Source organism: Malurus melanocephalus, unplaced genomic scaffold (genome assembly GCF_030028575.1).
Source record: "Malurus melanocephalus ecotype Western Australia unplaced genomic scaffold, MMel_1.1 scaffold_128, whole genome shotgun sequence".
Taxonomy (NCBI): Eukaryota; Metazoa; Chordata; class Aves; order Passeriformes; family Maluridae; genus Malurus; species Malurus melanocephalus.
In genome coordinates, this window is record NW_026623360.1 from 52,806 (window position 1) to 75,827 (window position 23,022).

The window sequence follows — 23,022 nt, forward strand, 5'->3', positions numbered from 1 at the left end:
AATAGAAYGTTTGATTTAAAATAGCCCTACACATTTAATGTAGCTTTGGTRGCTCACTGCTGGCCCACACTGATCACTGCAGCCCATGGGGATTCTGGGGGCTGAGTGACAATGGGGGACATGAAAGGCTTGTGATTTTTAAGTCCTTTTCCCATCATACTTTATCATAAGAAATGCAGCAGTTTGTTCTGTGTTACTGGAACATTCCCATGATCTCTTGTGTTTGCAGGAGAAGGGGACCTCAGTTTRTCCCCTGCAGGGACATGCCTCTGTGTCACATGTTTATTTATTATATCTCACTAACCTGCCAGACCATTACAGGCATGCTGTAGTGACAGCTCAGTGACTACTCTGTACTTCTTCCACCAAAGAATCCATGCAAAGCTCATCACTATGTATTTTTTCATAAAATTTAGCTGATTCAGGCAGATCGTTTACAGCTGGTGGCTCAAAGTGCTTGCTGCAGGTCAGTATCCCTCAAAATGTAATCCTGAAGAGAGGTGGCACTTCCATTCCCTGCTTTCATTCACATTTTAGCCAGGAACACAAGCTTTTTGTGGGTAGTCCCCCGTTAGTTTCTCAGCTTTGAACTTACTGCTATTTCTGTTTCAGATTATTCAGCTTGTTCAGCTCCAATATCCTTTCTGCACATGTAGAAAAATCCCTTTTATCAAAAGCTGGTTCACTTCAGCCAATTCTTGTTCCAGATGTTCAGATGGTAATTCCATCAGCTGGGTGATTTTATGTTCTTTAAAACTCATTTAGTAGCAAACGTTCGCAATTTTCACCTTGAATTTTATTTCATTCATTTTGAAAARATATATATTAAACTTATGTTTTAATAYTCAGTATAAKAATTTCATGCTTTATTTTAAATAGGCCTACATCTTAATAGGCTATTGAATTATTAATGAATCCAGCTTAAGTGTTTACTTATGTATATGTAAACGTAAAGGCATATACTTTAAAAGGAGACAAGGTTTTTAAATATCATCCAGTCTAAAGCCCTGATTCCCAAACATTAAAGGGACTTTTGTGTTTGAGAAACACTTAMCAGAAGATAATGGTTACTTCTGACTTCTGTTTTATCTTAAATGTGAAAACATCATTCCTCGGATGCCTGAGATGGACTGAAACATCTTCTAATGAGCCCTGCACGTGTTTTGTGTATAAATTGGAGGCCTCGTATCTGAATTTACTGCCTTTTTTGTTTTTAATTTTTGGGTGGTTTGTGTACAAATATAGCAGTGTTGTATGTAAGTACACAAGAATTAATCTGAGTAAGGGAAAGTGGAGACTAAGACTAAACTATTTGGAAATGCTGAAATAGTTCTTTCCAGAACCCAGGATTAGAAGAAACATCCGCAGTAATGACTTTGATCACTTACATTTGAAATTTCTTTGAGCAACCTCTGCAAGAGAAAGTAATTCTTTTAGGAGCAGAAGATGCTTTTCTAGAAGATGGACATAGCAGCTCTCTGAAACTGAACACCTTCCTCACTCAGAGGCCTTGGTGCACCTGCTTGGTGCACTCTTACCTGAGTTAGGGGAGAGCTGTCTCTTTAAAGATCCTTCAGAAGTTTTTGGCATGAAGACAAAACATGCCAGGGCCGCTGATGCAGGATCCCTCCCTCATGCCTGTGCATTAGCAAATTGGGCATTAATGAGCTGATAGGGCTTGTAAAACGGCAGGCAGGAGGCATTTAGCCAGGCAGACATGACAGCTGCAGGTATTGCTGTGAAGCCGAACTGCCGGAGAAGATGTTGCTCACATCCTCAGCAAGGTCAGACTTGGGATGTCATTAATCTCATCTGAGATGCATATTTGCTTGTCTACCCTTACRCTGTGCTCACCTGCTTTCTGTGCCTTGCTTGTTGTGCTGCACGTGTTTGACCTTTTATCACCCATGATCCTACTCACTCCTGCAGTGTGTGTTGCATCCTGACTGCCTGTCTTGTTCCTRTGCATGAGCTGCAGTGGCAACAGGACATAGAAAATGGATGTAGAAGGTACAGCTGAACAAGACAGAGCGACCCTGCAGAACTGGCAGAACTCCTGTGCTCTTTGTCCCAGCCTTCRTCTCCTGTCTTGGTCTCTACCACCTTTTCCAGGCTAATCCATGGATGAGCACATGAGCATTGCCATGAAAAAGCTTGATGTTTACATTGTGATTTTCATATTATTTTGTCTAGCTGCTGTTCTTGGAATATTTCCTTTCATGAAAATCGTAAATATTCATTTCTTCATCCCAAATCCATTGCTCTGTTTCTCTCAAAATGTCAAAATCAATGCTTTGTCTGGGCTGGAAGTTAAAATRTTTGACCAGCTTTAACAGGGAGATTGTTGACTAAGTGCAATCTGAAAAACCTGAAGAAATTCTTCCCTGTAAGGGTGGTGAGGCCCTGGCACAGGTTTCCCAGAGAAGCTGTGGCTGCCCCATCCCTGGCAGTGTCCAAGGCCAGGTTGGATGGGGCTCTGAGCAACCTGGGGTAYTGGAAGGTGTTCCTGCCCATGGCAGGGGGTTAGAAATGGGCGATATTTAAGGTCCTTTCCAACCCAAACCATTCTGTGATTCTGTGATATCCAGATTTCAATTGTGTTATGATTTCAATGAGAGATTTGGGCTCTTTTGCAATGGGAAGAGGCAACTACTCCTCCAATTCACCAACAGACAACTGAAATTCAGTCCATCCTGCATACCTTCTGGCAGGAATGCTGAAGGGTGATTTTAGTTTTTGCCCCCTCATTTGTATCATGGATGGTCCTCAAATTGTATGTTTTAGGTAAATAAGGTAAAAACTTTAATTTTGCAGGTTTAGTGGAGTTCTATTTATAAATTCTTCTATCAGACACACTCACTCAGACATGACTTACTCCCCACTTTAACAAAATCCCTTTGTCTCATCTTCTACTTATCCTTAACACAAGARGACAGGGCTTACAAGTGAAGTGGAGAATAAAGATCATTTTGATGTCTTTTCTAACCTAAAAAATGGGTATCTTCCATGAATGAAAGCTTTATTCTCCACATTCCTAAGGCTTCCACATCTGTGGAGAGGGAGGGAAAGAGAGGAAGATCAAAACCAGTAGTACCTAAATTGATCGCCGCCTCTTTGTGCTCCTTCGGAGCTGTATTTTCCATGTCTCCCCCTTCTTTGAGGACAAAATAATCCCTGTTTTATGGCTGTCTGTCACTTGCTTGGAGCATGGCAAGTACCGTGCTGACTGATGCATTGAGACAGCTCAGTGACTACTCCAGTCAGCCCCTAAGACTTTCCTTATCACTTCTTGTCTGTCCAGAGMAGAAGATTCCACTAATCTCAAGTGATTAACTTGCTTGGATTCTGCCACCTGATTGACTCAGTCGGGGAGCCTGGTCTGGCTTCCCACCTCAGTGAGTCACAAGCAAAAGGCATTTCCAGAGAGGTCAGTCCAGGAACGAGCGGTGTGAGCGCATCTCTGGGAAATGGGAAGCAAACGCAGTTCCTGCTCCCGTCTGGGCAGGATGCTGTCGCCTTCCTGCGCGGCCCTCTCAGCCCTGATATTTCAGGAATGTGTGAAGCGCGTTGTTTTCCGCTCCCAAAGGCCCCTAAAGCCTGAGCCCAGGGCCGGGCTGGCCCAGCCAGCTGTGACACTGCCCCATTGTGTGAGCAGCAGTGAGTGGCTGCGCTTGTGTCACAGTGTGCTGGGCAGCGACATCCGTGCACAGCGAGCGGGGCTGGCACCGCTGCACGGCTGCTCCTGCAGGGAATGCATGGGGGGAATGAACCCTTTGGCTGCTCCCCACCCTGGTATTCACTGAGATTCTCTTAAGAAAGGCACTTTATGGCTGTTCCAGTGCTGGAGAGCCCTGCTGGAGGGATTTGGGGTATGTCTATCAGCCTGGTCCTGTCAGGACTGTGAAAAGACCACCTTTTCTGGTGCTTCTTCTTTACTAGCCAGACGCTGATGCCAAGAACAAACCAAGAGATGTGCTTGTGTATCTGAGAAACTTGAAGAAAATTTTAAGGAAAACATTCACACAATTCCCCAGGCAATGGGAATGTGAAAGTAGTTTTGAAAGGAATGAAAGCAATACACACAATTAGGGGGAAGTGAAAAGTGAGAGTTATCCCAGTGGCTGGGGAGGAAAGCTTAGGTGTAGGATGTCATCAGCAGCCAGGCATGGATGAAGGGTGAGGTCAGCTGTGATTAACAGCATGAGTTGTGCAAGGGATGAGTTTGGCTGTGGCTAGAGGGAAAGTCTCCTCCAGATTAGGCAGATACTACAAACGGAGGTTCTGGTAGAGTTGTTATGTCCTGCTGCATCCACCACGCMTGCTTTGCTCTGATAACACTTCGCAGTGTTTCACAGGCTCGGGTATGTGCCTTGCTTTGCCAGCCACGCGTGTGTATTTCAGTGGAGAGGTGCTTATCTGGGACATTCCAATGTGAGCTCTACCAGGAAAAGTTATTGCTGGTACCTCTATGCCAATTCCTGACTCCTCTGGTAAATATTTTGTCCTGTGTGTGAAATTAAATACTTTGAATATCCAAAGGGCTTCTCTTCAGCTCCATCGAGCACTGACTATACCAGAAAGCCTCTCCTGAGTGCTTGTAGCAATTATCTGCTGATACTGAAATTGAGAGAATGCTGTTCTAAGTTACATGTATGTGAACCTAATGAGGATTTCAGCACAGTTAAGGTACTCTTATACGTAAATTATTGGGTAAAAAACCTCCAGGGARAGGAAGAAAAATGTTTGGTAGGCCTGCAGAAATTTAAGAATGTAAAACTTTCTTGAGGGGTAACCTTTCCTTTCCTGCTTTTAATAACAGCAATCATTCAKAATAATGGGAAGACAGTGGTCTGGAACACCCAATCTTTTCAAGCAGCTGTGCTGTTGCCGTGGCATGGATTTCTCCAGCTGAGCCCGATGGGATKCCTGCTCTTGTCAGGAGGTTTTCTCATGCTCAAAAATCACATAAAAAATGCAGCATCTTCTGCTTTGTAATACTAATTTTTGTGATTTYCAGATACACACTGACACATCTCTGAGGTGCATCTCAGTGTTTATGATGGAGAGGTTTCTGCAGCTAATTACTTTTTCACCCTCACRGGTATGTGAAATTTTATGGAAAGCTTTCTTGTCCGCTTAAAAAGGAACTGGAGTTTGTTTTTCCTTGATTTTCAGAGACTAATTTCACGAGGTTCCAGATAAACTAAACAAGACAGATCATCTGAAACTGGGCACCTGAAACAATCCCAGTCGCTGGGGTGGATTGGTCATTTTTTAAATGATCTGCTTTTTAGGGGGTTTAAGCCAGAAACTTCAGGACAGAAAAACTTTAGACCCAAAACTTTGCAGCAGAGCCAAGACAGGAGAGCATCTCTTCCATCAATTCAGCAGCAGGTCCAGGGTTCAGGGCACTTCTTGGTGTTTCCAACTTCTATGGGAAGACACAGGGATGGGACAGTGAGGTCAGAAGTTTGACTGTTTCAGGGGGTACAGCTTGGGAGCATTTTGTACTTCAGCTGCTGTGGATTATGAATCCTTTGGGCACTGAATTTCACTTCTCCTTTTTAGGAAGGGAATTTAAACATGAGGAGAAAGGTTCAATTATGGATTTGACAGCTAGAATTTGTTTGTGCAGTGCTTTGTCCCAGGCCTGAACATGGTGTCATACCGAAGCTCAAGGCTTTGGCTAAAACAGTTTGCTCTGTTGAGCATTTAACAATCAGGATATTTCAGGTAGCTGAGAGCCAGGACAGCTTTGACAGCCCAGCTACAAGGGTTGGTCAGGAGAGCAAACATTTCCAAGATAATGGCTTCTAACAGTAAAACTCTGCTGCTGAAAGAATGAATTCCAGCTCCCTCAAGTGAAATAAGCTCSCAGTACAAAAATACCATTTTCTCTGCTTAAACCTCCATTTACACAAGGTGCTTTTGCTGGCACAGCTCTGCCTTCTGAGGATCTCATCCCATCACAGCTCTGACTGACACAACYGTGCCAGGAGAGTCGGTGGTGGAGCCCTGACCTGAAAGCACCCTGGATCAACTGCAGGGTTAATAACCAGCTGGGGATAAAAAGAGGGACTCACTCAATCCACCTTCTAAGTTGTCCTGAAGTGAAAGCCATTCACAGCCTGGGTGGGAAACCATTGTCCTTTGGGAAGGACATCCCTTGGTTCTTTCAGCTGATGTATTTTGGGGAGTGAGTTTGGTCTAAAAGAAAACCTTTGGGGCTCAACAAATTTATTTACAAATTTATTTACAAAAAAAATATTAAAAATTGGCTGTTATGTACATGGTTTGTTATTGTATTTCAGTGCCTGTCAGCTAGTATTGATACAATCATAGAATTACAGCACAGTTTGGGTTGTAAGGGACCTCAAGCATCATCCATTTCCAAACCCCTTCCCCGGGGGGTTTGGGGTTGTAAGGGACCTCAAGCATCATCCATTTCCAAACCCCTCTCCCCGGGCAGAGACACCTTCCACTATACCAAATTGCTCCAAGCCTGTCTAACCTGGCCTTGGGCACTCCCAGGGATGGGGCAGCCACAGCTTCTCTSGGCAATCTGTGCCAGAGCCTCCCTGCCGTCACAAGGAAGAATTTTTTCTTTATATCACCTGCTTTGTGACAGGGATCTTGGAGCTCATCTGCTCACCCCACTGATTGAGCTGAAAATTAACTGCACTAGGACACCACCCCTGGCCATACCACACTGTGAGTGTGTGGGAGATGGGACATACTGCCCAAGGAATATCCTGTAAGAAAGTGCACACTGCTCCTTCAAAATGACAGCTCTGACAGCTCTGAAAATACTGGGCTTAATGCCATTTATTGATTTGTAACCATAGAGATGGTGCATTTTCYCAATGCAGAGTGAGGGAAAAGCTCTATTCCTTCACCTCCTCAAAGAGTGAACAATGCCRGAAAATGCTTTTACTCCTTGAAACCTCCCCAAGCCTTCACAGGAGGGGCGAGCAAGTTGTTTGCCTTCTCAGAGGCTGCTGCATTTTCATGAAGGTGGAGAAAATCACCCATTTCTTGCAAACCAGCCTGGAGCAAAAAGGGCTAAACTATTCTCRGAGATGAGAGATAAGTACACCAGAAAGCCTTATCAGAGATTTGTCTTAACTTGCAAAGGTATTTTCTTTGATGAAAGAATCCAAACAGTTGTTCTGTCTGCTCAGATTTGTTTTCAGAGACATCTCTCACGCCATCCTAACAAATGAAGCCCTTCTGCATTAAGTTGTTCAGGGAAGGTCTTCACTTTCTGAATCAGAAATTCAAAGTGCAAAAAAAGAAATCAACAGGACATTCAATTAAAAAAATAAAGGCTGAAGGATAGTGGATCAATATTTGTTCCTAGTGCTTGTTATTGGGCAAGTCCAAGTCCAGCCATTCCAGGAAGGATGGATGGAGTGGGATCCCAGTGGTTCAGCCTGGTGACCTGGGCTGTGATCAGCACTTACCCATCAGCCGACAGAAAACTGGTAACATTTGTGGAGAACTGATAAAGATTTGAGGAAAATGGGCAAAAAGACCAACTGCAGAGCAGCAGAACCATAGTTAGACACAAAAGTTTTGAAACAGAGGTACTAGAAATAGAACAGAGGTACTAGAAATAGAAGATACCAAGGAAACCCAGGTGTTTTTAAGCTGGCTTTCTTTTCTCGTAGTCTAAAACTCAGTCCTGCTGTTTAACCTGAGACACACTGGAGCTGTGTGGCCAAAGGGACAGGCTGGTGACTTGGCAGAAAAAGAAGTGTTTTGGATTGACTTGTCCTCTTTGCAAACTGTTCTTTAAAAGCAAATGGTGTCTTCCCACTTTTGTTGTGAATTCAAAATGTTAGCTTTCAACATGTCAGCAATACTTTCCATTTTGARTGGAAACTTCTACTTTTTTACTTGTTATGGTCAGAAACAGAGTACAAGGAAATTGCTTTTTCCATGTACAAAACATCACAAGTTTTCTTTAACACAGCTTTTAGAGAGGGGGTGCAAAGAAGAACTCTGAGTCAACTCCAAACAAAATTAAGAGTTAGTTGGCTGGACCTGGCCAAAYCTCTTGGTCTGTTGTGACTCCACTCCTGAAAGAGCAGCATCTCAGGCCTTTGAAGACCTTTCTGCCATGGAGGTGGTAAAGTTAAGGCTGGTTTTTGGCAGGGGCTGTGATGCAGTTGATGGAGTGCAGTGAGTTCCATACACTGTGTAACTAAGAGAGTAATGCTTGTGAGAATGTAGCAAGGAAAGTACATTAAAACCTGCACCATGTTTATCCTCAGCACCGAGGCAAGCCCCTGGCATGGGTGCAGATTTCACCAGGCTCTCACACGTTGCTGCTGCGCTCGGCGGTGGGGGTGGTGTCTCCTGCAGCACCGGGCTCGCTGCTCGGGGGCCGYGCCCACACAGACCCCTGTCCTTCCCTTCCCGAGCAGCGATTCCAGGGCATCTCGGACGGCTTCAGCCCAGCGCAGATCTGGGACAGTCGGCCGGGTCCCGAGGTGGTGCCGGGGAGAGCACCCTGGGCTGTTCCCAGGGAGTTGGCCGAGTCCCTGGCGGTGTTTTAAGCCTGGACACGTCGCTCGGTACCAGGGTGAGGTTGGCACGGCAGTGCTCGGTCACAGCCTGGACTCGATGTTCTCTGAGGTCTCTTCAGCSTCAGTGATGCTGTGATTCCCCGTGAGGAGCACTGGCAACTCGTGGGCTCACAGATCTTCACTGGTTCCCGCGAGCCGGGCCCGGGAGCGGCTGAGGGCGGTGCCTCGGCCGGGCGGGGCAGAGCGGGGGATCGGGGCTGTCCCGGGGCGGATCGGGGCGGGGCAGAGCGGATCGGGGCCGATCCAGGGGCGGATCGGGGCGGGGCGGGACGGTTCGGGGCCGGTCCCGGGGCGGGGCGGGGCAGAGCGGAGCGGCGCGGGCGGGACGGCGGAGGGGGCTGCCCGGAGCCGGCTGAGGCGCGGCCGCCCCGGGAGGGCTCTGCGCGGTTCGGCCGCAGGTAAGGGAAGTTTCCGGGACCCGCTCCGAGACCGCTCGGAGCAGCCTGCGGCAGTTTGGTGTCCCGGCGGGATGAGCCCCGCCGTGCCCTGCCCCGGCCGCTCCTCCTCTGCCGCCGCCATGGCCCGGGGCCCCCCGGCAGCGGGGCCGGGGCGGGAGCGCCGCGTGTGCCCGGAGCGGGGGGGCTGCCCGCCACATCCCGCCGGCCTCTGTCCCCCTGCGTGTCCCTGTGCCTCCTCCGTGTCCCTGTCCCCCCTCCGTGTCCCTGCCCCCTCTCCGTGTCCCTGTTCCCGTGCCCCACCACATCCCTCCGGCCGCTGTTCCCCTTGCGTGTCTGTGCTCCCGTGCCCCGCCAGCTGGGAGGGCAAGGAGAGCGCTTKCGGCACTCCCGACCTTCTGTGCCTTGTTTTTGTGCCTTGTTTCTGTGTTGGACCTGACATAACTTTAAGGGAAGTTTTGGGGAGAGGTTGGCAGTCTCCGGTTTGATCTTTTTACGCTCTGGTAGGGCGCTTCAGGCACTGGTAGTGTGAAACTGCAGTTACGGGTTTTATCTAGAGTTAACAAATGTGGTTTGATTTAAGGCCTGGGGTTCTTACATCCTGTAATTATTTTTTTCGAGGTCTGTTTCTGTTAGATSCRTGACTTCTAAAGCTGAAATAGCTGTGYTTGCTCACGCCCTGGCTGGGGTGCAGCTGGAGCTGTAAAAAGGTGCTTTACACTGTAKTTATTTCTGGGGGGGAGGTAATTTTCGGTGTTAAACGCTTGCCTGTGGTGTTAACACGTGTGTGCTCCCTCGTGTGAGTGAGGAGCGCCGATGAAGAGTTTCAGGCTGGGGCTTGGCTGTGCCTGAGCCTTCAGAGGCTCTGCTGGCTCTCCTCGTTGTGGCCCAAGCACAGGCGCTGCCAGCAGCACCGTGTGTCGGCTCTGGCGTGTATTGCAATGGCAGCGTGTTGAGCAATGCGAGTGTCGCGGCGTTCCGAAAAGTAAACAGCATAAATGGGTCACTGAGTGGGGGTATTCTCCATGCTCACACCATGGACCACCGGGGAGGAAGATGTCACAGGGGTCCGCTCAGGATTTATTGCTTCTGTTAAAGGTATCGACTCTATCTTGAGGATTTGCGTTTGTGAAGGATGTAAGTAGGGGTTTCAGTAAAACTGGTGCCCTCAGTGAGGCAGCATGGCAGGTTGGTTTGAGAGGCATTCTGGAAAGTAGACAAGCAGAAATCTGCTTAAACTCTCTGTTTCAAGTGCAGCAAAGATTGTGGCCTCTTAACTTCTTCCAATCAGTAAGAAATGAAGAGCCAGAGCACTCCCTAGCTTAGCTCAGTACCCATCCCAGTGGGGTTTGGATTTAGCGCAGCTTCTTGCAAAGCTGTATCGGAGAGATCAGCTCCGCAGTGGCAATGACTGTCGGTGCCTCCCGTAGTGCTCACTCGTTAAGATCGATGTTCCCATGTCAGGAGGGTGAAGCTGATGTTTCTCTCCTCCCTGAGGGCGGTGGGAGCCCCACCTGTTTGCCTGGCAGTGGAGGGGGACCCTGGGGAGCGGGTTCCCCCTTTGGCAGCCCATCTCCTGCTTTGAGCCCTGGGATTTCATCCATTTGCTGCATCTGCGTATAAGGGTTGTGCTGAGGAATGTTTAAGTTGGTTTGTCTTGTGCACAAAATCTCTGTAACCTTTCTGTTTGTCCCTGAAACGCAGGGTGGAGCGCCTTGAAATCAGGGATGTCACATGGGGCAGGGAACCGTGGTGAATTTAATCTTTTTTTACTGCTCAGATGCAAGTCCTGTCTCCTTTTTGGGTTGTTCCCAACGCAGTGTGACATACATTGCAGGAGGGAGTGGGGTGCTGGTGGAAATGTCTGTGGGGGTGCGTGCCTGTGACTCGTGGCAGCACGAGGATAATTGGTAACATTCCTGAAATGACAGCCATTCCCAGGAGACTGAGGTTCCCAGGTGGTGCTGCCAGCCTGTCTGGTCCCATCGCTCAGCGGTGAAGAGCAGGACAGTGTGGTCACTGCTCCGTGCTCAGGTCAGGGTGGCCCGAGGACAGGCTGGGCTGTGTGTTAGGAGGTGCTCGGTGCGGTGTCCTTTGGGAGATTTTGTCTCTAATCCATCCAAGTGCGGGTTCTCTGATGTTTCTTTCACCTAAAGGAACACTTCAATGAGTGTGAAGCGGAAATCCTTCCCCTGAAGAGCTTTGAAATGAACCAAGGTTTAGTCACTTTCTTGTCAGTGGTGTGATTGCATCAAACCAGGCCTTTGGCTTCCTGAGCCCAAGGGAGGGTTGCTGTGAGCTCCTTGGTGTAATTGACTCATTTTCTTTGTTGCGTTTTGCATTCTGTGTTTCTCTGTGAAGGTGGAGGGAGCACGGAGAGGTTGCTCGATCTCATATCTCSTACAGATGTTCCAAACACATATCCCTGACTGCTGTGGTGGTTCAAAAGGAGTGCAGGAATGCCAAAATTCCTCTGACTGGGGAGTCTGCTGTTTGGCAGTAGTTTTCAACAGAGGAAGTAGGAGCCCAAATATTAGGCAGGATTTGGGGAGGTGATAAAGCATCCTGTGGTGTTAGAGGTGGTCAGTAAAGCCCCTGTCCCTCTGCTGAATTTGCACGCCCTTCCTTAAGGAGATGCTGGTAACTYTTGCCTCAGCTGATAAATGGTGATGTGGAAGTTAGGCTGGTATATCTGAGACAGCTTCTTCTCATACTTACCTTGGTTATTTTCGGGGCTTCAACGCAGAACTGAAGTTATGTGCCTGTTTTAAAGTGTGCAGTTATGATCTGACCTATTTCTGCCTGGCCAAACCACATCTGTGAACTTGCAAATACAAGGAACAGGTTTATTGGAAGGTTCAGACAGGTTTTGTTGTGTTCACTCCTCTTGTGTGGAGCGTGTGCATGCAGCTGTACTTTAAGGATGCATAAAAACACTTAATACCTTCGTAAATAAAACCACTTAATATCTTCCTGTACTTAGGCTGAATTGTGAACCCCTTCCCCCATTTGTAATTGTGAGATCCCATTAGTCATCCCATTAGTCATCCCATTAGTGACTTTGCTTTTGGATCCAGCCCAGCAGAGGCGAACTGCGTTGCCTTGTCTCATGCTTATTGCTAGTGTTTGTGCCCACATGTTTATTTAGCATTTATTATAAATCCCCACCCTGGCTGAATGAAGACAGGGTGGTCATTTAATGACAGTTTCAGAAATCACAGATAGCTCTTTGAATGTTTCTGGTTTTCAAGCATTAACTTATGCATCACACAGAAAAGGCTCTATGCTATTCCTCAGAGATTACATCTCTTGCTCTGTGACTGGAAAAGTCAGCATCTAATCCAGAATGAAATTATTGTGGTCCTCTTGGAGGCCAGTGTTTGTTATCTGCAGTTGTGTCTTTCCAAGTTGAGGCAACTTCAGTAAGAGATCACAGTAAGTCCTGGTGTATCTCAGTGGGTTTCTGGTGGGATCTTTGCTTTGGATCTCCCTCTCCCTAGGGAGGGTGCTCRGCTGAGAGCACACCTTGAGGCATAGGCAATGATGCATTCTTCTTTTCCCTCCTTTTTATTCTCCCACCTCTGTCTCACAAATTGAYCTGTGTCTTGGCTTAGCTTTTGCTGAAGGCAGTGGCGATTTGTTACTTTTCTGGTAGTGTTTACTGTGAAAATAGTACTTTATTTGTGCTTAAAAGTTGGAATTTTCCATTAATAATTTAGTCATCACAGTGGATTCACAGTTGCTTGCCCATGCTGTGTRCTGCCCTTGCTATGGGCACATACAATTTCCTGGTGTCCTTTGGCTTCCAGAGCACTCTGTTCCTCTGTGACTTCTGCTGTAGACAGGAAAAGTGTGGTGGGTTAAAGCTTTCTCCTTTTTGCATTGGCTGTGCTTCTGTTTCTGTTAAAAGGCCAAGATAAACCAATTGTGTGAAAAGCTGATTTCTTTCCYCAGTGGAACTATATTTAGATACAGATTTTGCAGCCCATTGTAGCTAAAGCCATTCTGTTCCCTGCCCCTGCCTGGGTCATCTTTATCATAATCATAAATTAATCATTAATCAAATCTGTTAGGTTTGAAATGACCTCCARGATCATCGAGCCCAACCTCAGACCAATCCCCACCTTGACAGCCAGCCCAGAGCATTGAGTGCCATGTTCAATCCTTGCTTGGACCTTCAGGGAYGGGGACTCCAGTACCTCCCTGGGCAACTCCTTCCAATGCCTGGCCACGTTTTCAGTGAAGAAATTCCTCTTGATGTCCAGCCTGAGTCTCCCCTGGCACAGTTTGAGTCCATTTCCCCTTGTGCTGTCTCTTGTTCTCTGAGGGCAGAGCCTGACCCGCCCTGGCTGCCCCTCCTGTCAGGGAGTTGTGCAGAGCGAGAAGGTTCCCCCTGAGCCCCCTTTTCTCCAGGCTGAGCCCCCCCAGCTCCCTCAGCTGCTCCTCATTGGACTTGTGCTCCAGCCCCTTCCTCAGCTCCGTTCCCTTCCCTGGACACGCTCCAGCCCCTCAATGTCCATCCTGCAGTGACAGGCCCAGAACTGGACACAGCACTTGAGGTGCGGCCTCACCAGTGCCCACGACACAGGGACAGTCACTGCCCTGGTCCTGCTGGCCACAGCATTGCTGACCCAGGCCAGGTGCCATCGTCCTTCTTGCCCACCTGGGCAAATGTTGAATCATGTTCAGGCACTGGTGACCAGCACCTCCGGGTCTTTTTCTGCTGGGCACTTCCCAGCTGCTGTGCCCCAGCCTGGAGCAATGCAGTCAGGGAGACAGGTGGAGAACTTGAGAAGAGGTTGGGCTATGTARTCCAGCCTTGACAAACCAATATATTTGCTGGGTGAGAGTTCTGTGAGCCCTTGCAGTGTGGATTCCTTGGTCCCTTTGTGCTGATACTTTAGGAGAGGTGCTGGTTGGGAGGAATTGTTTGCAGTATGGCGATGATGCTCCTGTTCCCTTCTGTGGCTCTGCATTATTGAGTAGTACAAGTTGTGTCAAAGAACAGGACCAGAGGCCACTTGAGCAGTCTCTGGCTTATGRTGTTTGAGGGGACATAAAAAATAACAAAAGCAGTGACTTTAAGCAGCCATTTGCATGGATTTTGATGGTAATCTGTGTTCCAGCAGGCACAATGTTGTAACTYTTGCATGAATAAAATCCCCATGTCAAATGGTACCTGTGCACAAAAGGCTCTAAAGTCAGGTAAGCTGATCCAAAAGTTTATTTGCACTTGCATCTTTYTTTATAGGCTTTTTCCCTAAATATTAGTGGAAAACTGAAGGCTGAGATTTGAGCTGGCTGCTGTGGCATCTGAACTCCAAAGTGGAGAATCTCTGTGCTGCCAGACAGCTGTCTAATTGTGTCACAGATGGGAAAAWCCTGATAACCACTAGTGTGAATCAGCATCTTTTAAATCCAACAGTTCTTGTGGCTCCAAATGTGAGGGATTTGGGAGAAGGATTTTACTTTCTTACTCTGTTACAGGCACATCAGAATAAGAGGAAATTATAATGGTCTGGTCTTCCCTGCCTGGTCTCAGAATGATCAGTTCTAAAGCAAAAGCACAGGAAAAAATAGGGTATATTTTATATGTTAGTGTAAAATATAATCCCAGATAGTTCACGGGCACTGCAGTGGTTATGAAGAGAGATACAAGGTACACAATTTGTGGTTGGTAACAGAAAAATAARTGTTGAAATAACTGTAAAAGCAAACAAACTGCCAAACAAGCAGCCCCTCAACCTCCTCGTTCTCAAATCTTTCCTGTGTTGTGCTCTTTGTGGAGGACAGAAACAAGAACACACAGGAGTTTACCCAGTCAGCACCAGGATGTGTTTGGGGGTTGAGGAAGGGCAGTTCCTTTCCTTRGTGCTGTGGCAGCTGTGCACACAGCTGTCCATCTGCCCTGTCAGCAGGCATTGGTCATGGGGGTCTGGTTCTCTCCCAGCATTGTGTTTGGTGGGCTGAGTCTGTTCAACGAGTCCAGAGTAATCGAGAAATGCTGTTTCACTGAATCTTGATATTTTCTCTCTACAGTATGTGTACTGGCTAGCTACAGCCTGGTATGATGTTTTGACAGAAATACAACCTTTGTGAAGCAYGGGAAAGGTGTGAGCACTGTTGGAAGAATTTGCCTGTTTAGACTAGCCCTGGTCATGCAGAGGGTAAGGGGTGGGGAGAAGAACCTGCAGCCCTTTTGGAGGCTGGTCTCCATGGTTCAGGGTAKCGTGAGGTTGGCATGTGAAGCTGTCTGTAGGATCTAATTAAACTTCTGCAGAGTGTCATGCTGCTAATTAATGTCTGTCTTGAAGAGCAGGTGAGAAGAGTATCTTTGTTGTGAAAACACCCTGAGCTGTTTCTGTGTTTCTGAAAATAGTTGTGATCTCATGTGGTTTTAGCAGTTGYGATCTTGGGTTCTGTGGAGCTTTGCTGTGTCCTTACACAGCTGCCATGGGTTGRTAGAAATCCCTCTGGCCAGACTGTCAGAGTCTCTGCTAGGCTTGGATCMGGTAGGCTGCTCCTATGGAAGAAATGCTGTGGAGACAAGGAAAGGGCACAAATACCTTGGGATCTTCTCAGCTTGAGCATAAGCAGATATTCATCGATGTCAGCTGCTATTCAGAGATGCCAGTGAATGAGTTTTTCATGGTTTTGGAATGTTTTTCTTTGTGGATTCAAAGCATCTCCTCTTCTCTCCTGGTTTAGGTTTCTTAAATCTGTGCTAAAAGTAGGATGGATTCTTGTTGAAGAAGAGCTGGGTGTGTTGAACAGCTGTTCTCCAGGAAGGGCATGTGGCAGCTGGATGGCTCCTGGGGGGTTCAGATGCTGGCTTTGTTGTAATATCCTCTGTCCTGCTTCCAAACCAGGATTAAGCAAAGGAAGATATTTTTTTATTCTTAATTTAAATCCATGGGAAGTTGATTTTGCATTAGAGCAGACTTGAAAAGGCTTGTCAGTTGGATCTTAGAGCCATCAGCGTTTTTTTCCCCTCCACCTAACCACAGCTGGTTTAATTTTTGACAGCACTTTTAATTTGTTATGTTTATAAAGGAAACATCACAGGGGAAAGTTCAGAAATGCATATTTATGTTTCTTGGCTAAGCTTAAATTGGCTCTAAGATTTTTTTTGTATTTTTATAAAGATTTTTATAAAATTGAATTATTTTCCCCCTGTTTTGCATGATTTTTATTTGGTTTATTGTTTGTTTTCTTCTCCTCTAGAAGGAGCATATAGTGGCTTACCTTCTYTTGAATGTGAAACATGTAACAAACAGGTCCTAAGCAAAATCATCCTCTCAGAGGTTTCCACACTCATCCCAGAGCTGCTGGGTTTGTTCTGCAGCAGCAGCATCTCCCTCTTTCCATTTGCASTAGAGCTTGAGAATGTCCTTTTGGTGAGCAGTCGTGAGGCTGTAAACGCAGCGTGGAGATGAGAAGATTGAGCTTTGTTTGCAGGGTGGTGCCGGTAAATTTCCTGCGGTTTGTGGTAGAGATAATTCCACAGGTTCTGGCTCCATTGTTRTGACTGGGTCTAAGGTGAATTTAAGAAAAATGTTTTAGTTGAACAGGCTTTCCTTTCTGTTTAATCCAAAGGGAACTGTCTGTTCAGAGCCTGATCTGTTGTTCTCATTACAGAGGGAGTTTCTGAGTGAGACCGAAATCCATGATTGTTTGCACGCCCTTATCTGTGTGACACAGAGTTTTYCAGGTCGATATCTCATGTTTCAGATTCTCTCATCATGATGTGCMGTCCTAAATCTGCATATGCAGGAGTGCTTTATCATATAGGGTCAGTAAGGTGAAAAGCATTTCTCACAGCATCATTTTGGGCAGAATCAACTGCTGAGGACCAGTGCTGCTCAGCTCACAGCAAGCTCTTGGGCTGTTGTTGGAAGAAGAGTGGAATTCAGAGTTACCCATCACAAAGCTGTAATCCTGGCGAGGGTGGARAGGAGGCACTGATTACCTGCAAGACCTGCCCGGGATGAGGCTTCCTTGTAATCTGCTTAGAGGGATAGGGAAGCATCTCGTAGCCCAGCAGGACTGCGAGAATGGAGTCCCCCCATGCCTCCAGAGAGATTTGTGTTAGAGCAAAACCACAGCCTGGCCTTAGSGAGGGCCTCCTTTTGTGCARGGTGATGGMAGTGGTRGCTGGAAATGTTTTTCCTTTTGGARCTGGTTGGAGGACAATCCCTGTTACACATGTGTATGTTTACCTCCTCTTTTGCAGAAGTACTAAAGCAGGACMAGGTTCAAGGCTGTCTTTTGCAAGGAGCCTCTGTGCTGATGTCTCCATCTGAAATCTTTYCCCATTCTCTTCAGCCTGTTGCTCTCAGACCTCGTGGTGCTTGAAACTCCACCTCCCTTCCCCACTCTTCCAAGGAATTTTGCAAAGAAATCAATAGCTGTCTAGTTATGACAGCAAAATGAAAAAGGCTGTAACGTCTCCATAGCTACCTAAAACGTACTYGTAAAATGCTGGTGGAAGAGAGTGCCCTGGAATTATCCCATGCATTCCTTGCACGCAGACTGAAAATCGTTTGCATTAGTTAAGTAATCACTGCACGCTTGTCCGGTGAGCAATGTTTRGTTACTGCAATAAACTTTTGTTCCTCAAACCCTGTGAAGCTGAAAAAATGAATTTGTTTTACACAGAAAATGAACTGACCTGAACTCTCAGTAGATGAACTGATTGTAAAYGGACCAGCTTAATCCAGCTTGGTTTTTTCCTCGTGTTTCATGTAGCATCTGAAAAGAGACAGCTTGTGGCAAATTAGCCAGGGTGAGACTACAAAAAGATTGAATTATTCCTGTTTGAACAGTTCCCAGCATGCGAGCACTTGCTGCTTGGCTTGTGCATCATCTGGCTTGCCAGGGCTGCTGTGATTGAGGTGAAAGTAAATAACCTCCAACTGGAAACCCTGCCTTTGCTGTAAATTATAATTTATTCATTCACCAGTGAAAATACTACAGAGACATGATGAACAAAAAATTGTAGTTGCTGTGTGTTCAGCTTTCTTGCAACAAATGTCTCTCTCTGTCRCATTTCTGTGCAGAGAAGCTGTCTGACACTCTGTCCTGTGCTGTCCTAGGAAATCATTTTGCTCCTAGTGGAACGTGGTGCTGGTGTGGAGTTGTCAGAACATACGTTTTGTGTTTGGTGTGTGTGCCTGCATCACTCTGGGGCATGGCAGCGGCAAACAGGCAGCAGAGTTGGGGCCGTTCAGGCAGGGCTGAGCTCACTGTGGGGCAGCTGGAAATGCAGAGGGAGTTGAAACAAGGGGATGCTTCTGTAGGGACTTGTCTTGACAACACTGATGTGTCTCAGTGGCCCTTTCAGAGGGGAAGGAGTCTGCAGTTTTGAGAGCCACAATATAAGAAGGATGTAAAGCTGTGAGAGAATGTCCAGAGTGGGGACATGGAGATGGGGAAGGGTCTGGAGGTGAARCCCCACAAGGAGCAGCTGAGGTCACTTGGTCTGTTCAGCTGGAGGASACTGAGGTCAGAGCTCCCAGCAGTTCTGCAGCTCCCTCAGGAGGGGAAGAGGAGGGGCAGGCCCTGATCTCTGCTCTGTGGTGACCAGGGACAGGATGCAGGGAACAGCTGGGGCTGTGCCATGGAAGGGTTAGGGTGGATATCTGGGGAAGGTTCTGCCCCCAGAGGGTGGTGGGGCACTGAACAGGCTCCCCAGGGAATAGTCATGGCTCCAAGGCTACCAGAGTTCAAGGAGCAAGCATTTGGATAACAAATGCTGTGAAGCACAAGGTGGGATTCTTGAGCTGTCCTGTACAGGGCCGGGAGTTGGACTATGATGATCCTTGTGGATCCCTTCCTACTCAGCTCATTCTTTGGGAAGCTACAGCGCATGTGGTAGTTGTTTAGGGTTGGTTACCCAGTTGTTTAGGACAGTGTRTCCAGCTGGACTGCTGATTCTAGAGTGGAATTTGGCTGTGATACTGCAGTTAATTTCTCTTCTTGCTAAAARTGTTCTATATAATTTTCCTATGGCRRTGGTAATTAGGCCTGGCTTTACTGTTGCACATGGTGAGGAACATTTYCATTTCTTAGATCCAGCTGTGTTCATGTAGCTCCTGCAGAGTGTGCATTTTGGAACAAAACGGGGTCTGTTTAAAGGAATGAATGGGGTCCTACCACCTTCCCTCTAAGCCTCACCTGGTTTGTTGTCTCTTTGCCCTAAGATGTGGAGCCATTTGTGGGTGAGGTGTTAGTCATGGTGAGCAGAGTGAGAAACAGGAGTGCAGTGCATGAAGTACCTGCTGGAGCCATTGAAAGCACCACTCTTGCTTCTAGTGAGACTTTAACTTTGCATTGTTTGACTTGCCATGTGTTTCTGGAAGAGAGAAATTGGGGATGGAGACCCARTGATGGTCTTAATGGAAATGCCTTTGCTGATGTCCCTTTTGTCTGGGCAAGCTRTTCAGGAGATGGTTGGGGAAGGGAGGAGGACATCCTGGTGCTGAAGGGGTGGTGAGGTCTCTGCTGCTCAAGTCCTTGGGTGTGGAAGTGAGGGCAAAGAAACAGGACCCCAGGGAATGTAGAGGGATTGGACTGGGCTGGTTGAGCAGGGGGAGCCCCACCTGAGGTGCTGCAGAGCAGGGGATCCTGCTGGCTTTAGGAGCTGGCAGTGCCACCTGCCACGCGGTCCATCCTGCAGGTGCACATCCCTGCCCTCCACAGGCACACGGGAAATTCAGAGTGCTGGAATTTGTGGTGTCCTTCCTTCAATCCTTCCTGTCTTGCCTGTGCTGCAAAGTTTTGAGGCAGATGTTTTCCTCCGGTATCTAGATCCTCATGCCTGGATTTTGTTGATGTTTATACAGAAGGGTGAGGGCAGCCAGAGGTTCTGCAGGGTCTGATAGAAGCCATAYGTGAAATTAGTCCAAATTAAACTATTAGTTGTTCCCTGATAAACAGGAGGTTACAGCACAGACTCAATATGTTGCAGAGCTTTGAGACTATGAAAAATGAAATGTGAATCCTCCACTAAAAGCTGGCGGTCCCTGTTTGAGGCCTGATGAGGTTTTGAGACAAGCCAGTATTCCAAGCTCGCTGTGTAGGCGGTCACGGGAAATGAGGCAGATTTCTGGGAGGGGACTGTGGGTGTAGGGAGGGAGAGGAGTGCTGGAGATGAGATGAAATAAAGTAAATAAAAACCCCTGGGGCTGCTCGAGGTGAGTCTGTGGTTGTGGACCTGCACATTCCTCCCCATGAAGGAGGGAGAGGTCAGGTTGTGTGTCCTGCTAATGGGAGCCAAACTGGAGCTGCTTTGCCTGCATGATRGGATTTTGCGTGCCAGTCTGTATGCCAGCTTCTTTCTGGTACTCCACAGCCATGGAGCATGTGGCTCAGATGTGGAAAGCAGGGGACACAATCTGGTCAGGGCAGCCKTCGAGTGGGTGGGTGACAGGTGTTGCAGAGCCTCTGGTGGGGCTTGGGAATTGCTGGAGGTTGGCTGATGGCCAGACCCTCAATGGGAGACTTGGCATTCCCCAGGACAGTGGGAAAATGTGTTTCTGGGACTGGCTGTGGCCCTTGCCCCCTTTTCCAGGCACTGGGGTGAGGGTGTGCTGGGCTTCCCAGCAGTGATGGCATCGAGCAGCCATCATAGACTGGAGTGATTTTCCCTGGATGGAGCCAGAGACAGCTCCCAGAAGCATGGGGCTTTGCTGACTCGTGTCTTTGGAGCAGGCAGATTTCTCCCAATGTGGTTTTTGGGCCTCTCAAAGAACAAAAGGTGTACAAAAACGTGCATGCTCAGGAAACATGTGCTGGGARCAGTGAAGGCAAGAGATGGACTGGTGTACTTTTGCAGACCGGTTTGTTCTGGGCTTGAACTGTGGGGCTCTGGAGGGTTTGCAGTGCCACCTGCTTCTTGTAGGGCTGGGAKTGGGGAGGGATGGATGCTGCCTAGGAGATGGAAACTGCAGGCCAGCCCAGGAATGCAGCRGTGCTTCTCCAAGGGAATGAGCTGCCTCTCCTGCCCAGATGAGCTTGTGCTGATCTGGTGGCTGTGAATAGACCTGCAGCCTTTCTGCAGAGCTCTGATGGCTGAGGAGAGACAGCCTCTGAGTGGGGGTACTGATTCTTAGCTGTGATCCTGTGTGCAGGGCCTGGAGAAAAGGAGCAATTCTGTATTACAGWCTTGAAGTCATGCTTATTGATCTCTTTTAGCACTAATCAGAAATAAAGGATCAAGGAAGTACTGCTGGTGGCAAGGAAGGAACTTCCTAACTCTGTGCTCATGGGTCCCTTCTTCCCATGGGCTGTATGCTTGGTACATGGACCATATTAACTGCTTGTGTTTGGATTTCCAGAGAAGAGGCTTCCCCTCGAGGCTTTCTATTGTAATTCACATCTGTGAAGCTGAATGCAGATGCTGTTGGCCAGGCTGTGAGGATTCATGTCCAGCTGTGTATGTACAGAGGAGGGRGAGAGATCTTATTTTGGCATCTGCAAAGGCAGCTTACTAAAAATAGCCAAAGCCTGTGAACCCGGGAGCAAAAGTAGTTGTCCCATAAGTCTTACTTGATGCATCTTTTTTTTTTTTTTTYTCTCCCCTAAGGAATATTTGTTTGGAATATGCTCCATGTCTCAGTGTTTTCAGAAAAGCCACTTGTGCTCATGCTGGAGTTGCTGCTRTGTGGACAGGGCCAGACTGAGCTCTGTTTCTGACTCGACCACTCACTCCCTTTGGGGCTGGGATAAGTTGCYTTCCTTGTTTTCACTGTTTTCCTGCTATCAGGCTTTCATCTGGCTTCCCAAAGCCCTTGTGCTGTTTTAAGGGCAGACCGTGTGCCTGAGCAGGAGSAACACTTTTGGAGGGGCACTGCCCATCAAGTGACATGGGAAGAGGTTTGTGTGTCAAGGCAAGGCCTCTCCTGAGGTTTGGGCTGTTGGCTCTTGTTTTATGGGTTTGGTGGGGCAATTCCTCAGGCACACATAGCAGCCTTTGCCCCTGAGCTGCTGTGTGCTTTTGAGTCCTTTCCATACCTTGATGCTGTCTGTCCCTGCATCTCTTCCTCTCGTCTGTGTATCCTGTGAACTGCCCTGTAGTGAGGAAGCCCTGCCAAGACCTTGTGCAGGTTTTGGATTGGAGCTGCCTGGCTCCCTCCTATGCAGGGATGGGGCCTCCAGCAGTGCAGAGCTGGCTTCATTTTCAGCAAAACAGAATAAAGCAAGTCASTATTAACTTGCCTTCACAGAGCTGATCCTGGCTGCAGCACAGTTGGGTCATAGCTGCTTGAGAGAAAGACTTCCAGATTTTAATGCTGTGAAAAGAGAGTGTGTGCTTGGCTGTGTCTCATAAACTGTTTTCTGTCATTGACTGCACGGCTGGAATTGTAGGAGGTAGTGTTACATTTCTGGACAAGGYTTTGAACAAGATCTGCTGTCAGAACAGCTTGACAAACTGCTTACTGTAATGCAAAATGCTGGTCTGTCATTTTGCAAATTGAATTGCTGGAAAGCTCTTATGATTATTAAAAGATACTTTGTGTTAATTTAATTTCCTGTAAAAGACACAAGCTGGATGATTTAAAGAAACAAAACAAATGCTTAATCAAGGTAAAAGCAAAAATTTCAAATCTGTGCATATACAGTGCTTAAATAGTGCATACTTCCAATGGCATCATGTGCAGGGGTGAAGTCAAAAATTATACATAAAACCCCTATACTTTAAAATTTGTCAGTTTTGAAGAAAACTAGGAAAAYGAGTTATGAAACCCAGGCAAAGCAGGAATGAAGAAAACATTGGTTTAATATCTTCTCTGAGTGATGAGAGGCAGGAAGCTTTCTCCCCCATTGTATTTTAAATGAATATAAAACTGTTYCAGACAGCTTGTGAGCAATCAAGATTCAGGGGTGGTTTTGTGAGCAGAAGGGCTATTATTTGGGCTTTCTGGCTTGGTTCCAGCTTAAGAGGTCTCAGTTAGGGTGAGATGCCTCCTTGCTATAGGCAAGCATAAGTGTTGCCTCCCCCTCTTGTTCCTCAGGGACCAGAAGCCTCTCCTCTC

At 47.4% G+C, this 23,022-nt stretch overlaps 1 protein-coding gene across 1 annotated transcript in view; it reads left to right on the forward strand.

Annotated features, from left to right (window-relative positions):
* The first annotated feature begins 8,901 nt into the window (after positions 1-8,901).
* The window catches only part of PPFIBP1 (PPFIA binding protein 1), a 103,237-nt gene continuing 89,116 nt past the window's right edge, over positions 8,902-23,022 (forward strand). Inside the window, exon 1 of the mRNA XM_057370496.1 lies at positions 8,902-8,989. The gene's annotated coding sequence lies outside the window, so the exon portion shown is untranslated. The remainder of the gene's footprint in view (positions 8,990-23,022) is intronic.